Here is a 6,393-nt window from a genome sequence, read left to right as displayed (position 1 = left end):
TTTGGAAGGTTTAGAAGATATGAGAAAGGTTCAAGCATGTTTCTATTGAGGGAAGAAAATGGAAGTCCATTTTATGTTCTAGTGAAAGATGAGTTACTTTTCTTATTTACTATAAGGAGGAAAGACACACCCTATCCTGTTAGATTCACCCTTGTTTGCACTGTAGGTGATAATTCCAAGCTATGAATAAGCAGAAAGCCAGCTTTAGTGGACAGTTCGTAATTTTCTAATCTATAAGCCAAGGTTAATCTTAAAAAATATTATTAGAACCCAAATTTTTTAGTGGCTACAGGAAAGACTTGGTCATTATCTATGGCCAGTAAGGCTAGAAACCTTATCTATCATATCAGTAATCTGGTCTGTTGGTAAGAGAATGAGGTTTACGTTAAAGTAGATCTTGAAAATGTGCTTGAGTCCTTCAGATGAAGGGTATACATTCCAGAAGAAATGAATTGGGGCAGGGTTATTTGGGGTAAGAAGCTTGTTTAAAGAATTCTATTAAGCAAAACTGGAGAACATTGAGCAGAAACATTGCCTCTCAATTTGAATTAAATGAACATTTGGCTGTGAATCAGGAGAAATGAATTTTATTCAGTACTAGCCTTATACCTAAGTAATTCTATGACTTGGGCAAATACTAACCTTCCTGTGCTAGAATTTCCTCATGTGTAAATGAAGATAATACTGCTCAGTCTACTCCACAGCTTTTTGTGCCTATCAAGTGAGATCTAAACTACTTTTTCAGATTACCTGACACATATCCAAATATAGTTTTTTTATAAATTCTAGTCTAGACAAATTAATAGTTCTGTAACACTTATCACATTCCTTATTTCTCTCTTTTGCTTCAGCCTTTCCATCTGGCTAGCAATTGTTTTCTTTCCTATCCATAGCAAACCTAGCATAGATTCAACCTTTATCCCCTCATTTGAGGCCTTCAATAATTATTCCTGTTTGATTTATTTGCTAACTATTGATATGTAATCTGGTGAATGTGTTCTGTTCTTCTTATTATTATTTAATTTTTAAAATAACATTTCATAGTCTCCGTACCTGGTAATTGGAGGACCTAAAATTTTCCAAGGTTAAGTTCTTAGTTTTGCAAGTGAATCATATGAAAGGATAGGATTGATTAGTGGCTGTGCACTGAAGTCCATGTCTCAGGTGAGGTTAGGCTGGGAAACTAGGGTAAATTCAGCATTGTTAAGTCCTTGAACATAACCTAAGTGAAAGATCAAAAATGAAGAATAAGCAAAACAGCAAGGCTCAGAATTTGGGAGTGGATCCCGTGGAGACAACTTAATTCAGAGGCTGCTATGCCACTTGTGGGAGCTGTTATGGATAATGAACTAGTTCACAGGTTATATCTTACATCCTGAACTACATTATAAATTCCTTTAAGGTAGTATAAAATAATCTGACTACCTACCCCACTTCCTGATTTCCTTCTGTATTGATTGAGCATGTGCAATGTGCTACATCCATTGAGACTAGTTTACTATAAGACCCGTAGAAGTCTCATCATGTAAATTTATGAAATTTCTAATACTCTTAATTAATAATCTGCATGCATTAATGTACACCCATTTTAAGCAGTCATATCAATGAATTCTAATAAATATGTGCATCCATGTAATTACTACTACAGTCAAAATATAGAACATTTCTGTCATTTCAGAAGGCTTTTTTATTCCTTTTTCTAGTCAATCTCCCTTGGTAACCACTTTTCTGATTTCTATTATCATAGAATAGTTTTGCCTGTATTTCAGCTTAATATAAATGGAATCATATAATTTGTATGTTTTGGGTCATAATTATTTTGTATAATGTAATATTTGAAGTTCATTTATTTTGTTACATATATCAGTAGTTCACTCTTTCTTATTGCTGCATAGTATTCCATTGTGTGAATATACCACAGTTTATTTATCCATTCACTCCATGACAGATAATTTAGTTGTTTCTAGTTTTTGGCTGTTGTGCATAATGCTGCTATGAACGTTTTGTATGTAAGTCTTGTTTTTGATGCTTTTCTTTTTTTTTTTATAGGAAGTAGGATTTATTAGTGGACATAAGTAAGGAGGGGGCAGCACAGTGAAAGCCCTCAGGAGTGCAGGGCCTGCCACTTGTCCAGGGAGCCATAGTTGGTGATGTATTTAGCTTCTCAGCCATCGTGTCTTCAAATTCATCCACATTAAACTTAGTAAAGCCCCACTTCTTTGAGATGCGGATCTTCTGGTGGCCAGGGAACTTAAAGTTAGCCCTGCACAGGGCTTCAATCACATGCTCCATGTTCTTCAGCTTGGTGTGGATGGACATGACAACTTGGCCAATGTGAAGCCTGGCCACTGTGCCCTGGGGTATTTTCCAGAAGCACCCCACATACCTGTGTGGAGACTAGGTTGGGGACAGCACTAGGTTAGAGACATGAACATCTATTGGAAAGGGCAATCTCCAAGGACCCGTAGGGCAATCCGTACAGGCAACAGGCTGCATACACTATCGAGGAGGCTGCTGTTTGCAGCCATGGCATGACACATATTTTTATTTTTATTGGAATTGCTGGATCATATGGTAACTGTTTAACAGTATGAGAAACTACTGAAGTTTTTGACTTTCCCTCCAGCAATGTATAAGCATCTGAGTTGTTATACATCCTTGTCACTTACTGGGTGTGAACTGGTAGTCTCTTTTAATTGAGGTAAAAATATAACAAAAAATTTACCATTTTAACCATTTTGAAGTATACAATTCAGTGGCTTCCGGTATATTAATAATGTTGTGCAACCATCACTACCATCTAAGTCCAGAACATCTTCAACAGAACAAAAAGAAACTTCATACCCATTAAGTACTCATTCTCATTCACCCTTCTCCCCAATCCCTTGCAAGCATTATTCTGCCTTCTGTTTCTGTTTGCCTATTCTGGACATTTCATATAAATGGAATCACAGAATAATTTTTTTGTGTGTCTGCCTTTTACTTAGCATAATGTTTTCAAAGTTTATCCATGTTGTATGTAGCATGTATCAGTCCTTCATTCTTTTTTTATGGCTGAGTAAAATTCTCTTATAAGGTGATATACCACATTTTGTTTATCCATTCATCAATTGATGACCATTTGGTCTGTTTCTTCCTTTGGCTATTATGAATAATAGTGTTCTGAACATTTGTGTACATATTTTTTTAGAGTATAGTGTTTTCATTTCTCTTTGGTATATACCTAGGAGTGGAATTGTTCAGTCATATGATAATTCTGCTTAACATTTTGAGGAACTGCCAAATTATTTTCCACATGGCTGCACCATTGTACATTTCCAGTAACAGTATTAAAGGGTTCTCATTTCTCCACATCCTTCTCAACAAATGTTATTTTCTGTTTTTTGTTTTATTATAGCCCTCCTAATGGGTGTGAAGTGATATCTTTTTATGATTTTTATTTTCATTTTCCTAATGAGTAATGATGTTGAGCATCTTTTCGTGTGCTTATTGGCCATTAGTATATCTTCTCTGAATACCTATTCAGGTCTTCTGCCCATTTTTTGAGTTGTTTGTCTTTTTGTCGTTGAGTTGTAACTTTTCTTTATATATTTTGGATATTATGATTTGCAAAATTTTTTTCCCATTCTGTACCTTGTCTTTTCAATTTTTTTGTAGTGTCCTTTGATGTACAAAAATTTTTATTTTGATAAAATCCAATTTTTGGTGCTGATAACTCCGAGGTTTGGATCTGCATACTGGCCAGCCACAAAAGAAAAAAAAAAATCCTACCTTCTTTATTTTTTAAATTTTCTTTCTTTTGCTTTTGTTGTCATATCTAGGAAACTCTTGCCAAATCCAAGGTCATATAGATGTACCCCTGCCATTATAAGGGTTTTATAGTTTTAGTTCTTATATTTAGACCCATTTTGAGTTAATTTTTTATATATGGTGTGAGCTAAGGATCCAACTTCATTCTTCTGCGTGTGGACATCCATTTGTCCCAACACTGTTTCTTGAGAAGACTGTTCTTTTTCTTTTCCTTGTTGATGGTCTTCACAACCTTGTTGAAAATCAATTAACCAGAGATGTATGGGGTTGTTTCTGGATTGTCATTTATATTTCATTGATCAATATGTCTGTCCTTATGCCAGTACTATAATATTTTAATTACTATAGCTTTTTAGTAAATTTTGAAATTAGGAAGTCTGAGTCCTACAAATTTCTTCTTTTTCAAGATTGTTTTGGCTACTCATGCTCTCTTGAAATTCCATATGAATTTAGGATCAGCCTGTCCAGTTCTGCAAAAAAAGTAGTTGGAAATTTGATAGCAATTACATTGAATTTGTAGAGTATTACCATCTTAACAATATTATGCATTCCAATTAATGAACACAAGATATTTTGCCATTTATTTAGGTCTTTAATTTGTTCGAAAAATGTTTTGCAGTTTTCATTGTATGAGTCTTACACCTCTGTGGTTTAATTATTCCTAAATGTTTTATTCTTTTTTATGCTACTGTAAGTGGAATTGTTTTCTTAATTTCATTTTCATATTGTTCATTGCTAGTACAGGCATACTAAGTTTTATTGCGCTTTGCTTTATTGCACTTGGCAGATATTGAATTTTTTACAAATTGAGGATTTGTGGCAACACTGTCGGACAAGTCTATTGGTGCCATTTTTCCAGCAGCATGTGTGCTTGCTTCTTGTGTTTGTGTCACATTTTGGTAGTTACAGCAATATTTCAAACTTTTTCATTATTACTCTATTATGGTGATCTATGATCAGTGATCTTTGGTGTTACTATCATATTGTTTTGGGGGACCCATCACATATATAAGATGGCAACTCAATTGATAAATGTTCTATGTGTTCTGACTATTCTACTGACCTGCCATTCTCCTGTCTCTCTCCCTCTCCTCAGCCCTTCTTATTCCCTGAGATACAACAATATTGAAAATAGGCCAGTTAGTAACCCTACAATGGCCTCAAGGTGTTCAAGTGAAAGGAAGAGTCACATGTCTCTCACTTAAATCAGAAGCTAGAAATGATTAAGCTTAGTGAGGAAGGCATGGGAAAAGCTGAGGTAGGCCAAAATCTAGGCCTCTTGTGCCAAACAGTTATGTTTGTTGTGAATGCAAAAGAACAGTTCTTGATCAAAATTGAAAGTGCTGTTCCAGCATACACATGAATGACAAGAAGGTGAAACACACTTATTGCTGATATGGAGGAAGTTTTAGTAGTCTGGATAAACGATCAAACCAGGTAGAACATTTTCTTAAGCCAAAGTCTAATCCAGAGCAAGGCCCTAATTCTCTTCAATTCTGTGAAGGCTGAGAGAGTGAGGAAGCTGCAGAAGAAAAGTTTGGATTTAGCAGAGGTGGTTCATGAGGTTTAAGGAAAGAAGCCATCTTCATAACATAAAAGTTCAAGGTGAAGCAGCAGGTGTTGATGTAAAAGCTTCAGCAAGTTATCTAGAAGATCTAGCTAAGATAATTGATGAAGGTGGCTACACTAAACAACAGATTTTCAATGTAGACAAAATAGCCTTCTATTGGAAGAAGATGCCACCTAGGACTTTTTGTAGAGAGAAGTCAATGCCTAGCTTCAATTCAAAACTTCAAAGGACAGGCTGACTCTGTTGTTAGGGGCTAATGCAACTGGTGACTTGTTGAAGCCAGTGCTCATTTATCATTCCCAAAATCCTAGGGCCCTTAAGAATTGCACTACATCTACTCTGCCTGTGCTCTGTAAATGGAACAACAAAGATGACAACATCTGTTTACAGCATGGTTTACTGAATATTTAAAGCCCGCTGTTGAGACTTACTGCTCAGAAAAAAAGATTGCTTACAAAAATATTACTGCTCATTGACAATGTCCCTTGTCACCCAAGAGCCCTGATGGAAATATACAATATTAATGTTGTTTTCATGCCTGCTAACACAACATCCATTGTGCAGCCCGTGGATCAAGGAGTCATTTTGACTAAATCTTATTATTTAAGAAATACATTTCATAAGGCTATAGCTGCCATAGATAGTGATTCCGCTGAGATGGATCTGGACAAAGTGAATCAAAAACATTCTAGAAGGGATTCACCATTCTAGGTGCCATTAAGAATATTAGTGATTCATGGGAGGGAGGAAGTAAAAATATCCACAATAAAAGGAGTTTGGAAGAAGTTAATTCCAACCCTCATGGATGTCTTTGAGGGGTTCACAGTGGAAGGAGTATCTACAGATGTGGTAGAAATGGCAAGAGAACTAGACTTAGAAATGGAGCCTGAAGATGTGACTGAGTTGTTGCAATCTCATGATAAAACTTTAACACATGAGGAATGCTTTTTATGGATGAGCAGAGAAAATGGTTTCTTGAGATGAAATCTACTCCTGGTGAAAATGCTGTGAAC

General features: G+C 35.6%; 1 protein-coding gene and 1 pseudogene across 1 annotated transcript in view; one reads left to right on the top strand and one right to left on the bottom strand.

The window, feature by feature from the left end:
• Positions 1-6,393, top strand: part of SLC25A40 (solute carrier family 25 member 40) — a 48,180-nt gene that overhangs the window by 1,568 nt on the left and 40,219 nt on the right. The gene's annotated exons all lie outside the window — the stretch shown is intronic.
• Positions 2,447-2,565, bottom strand: LOC134381387 (small nucleolar RNA SNORA70; annotated as a pseudogene).

The sequence above is a fragment of the Cynocephalus volans genome, chromosome 6, assembly GCF_027409185.1.
Source record: "Cynocephalus volans isolate mCynVol1 chromosome 6, mCynVol1.pri, whole genome shotgun sequence".
In the NCBI taxonomy this organism is placed as follows: Eukaryota; Metazoa; Chordata; class Mammalia; order Dermoptera; family Cynocephalidae; genus Cynocephalus; species Cynocephalus volans.
The sequence above is the reverse complement of the archived record's forward strand: the minus strand, read 5'-3'. Positions and strand labels throughout refer to the sequence as shown.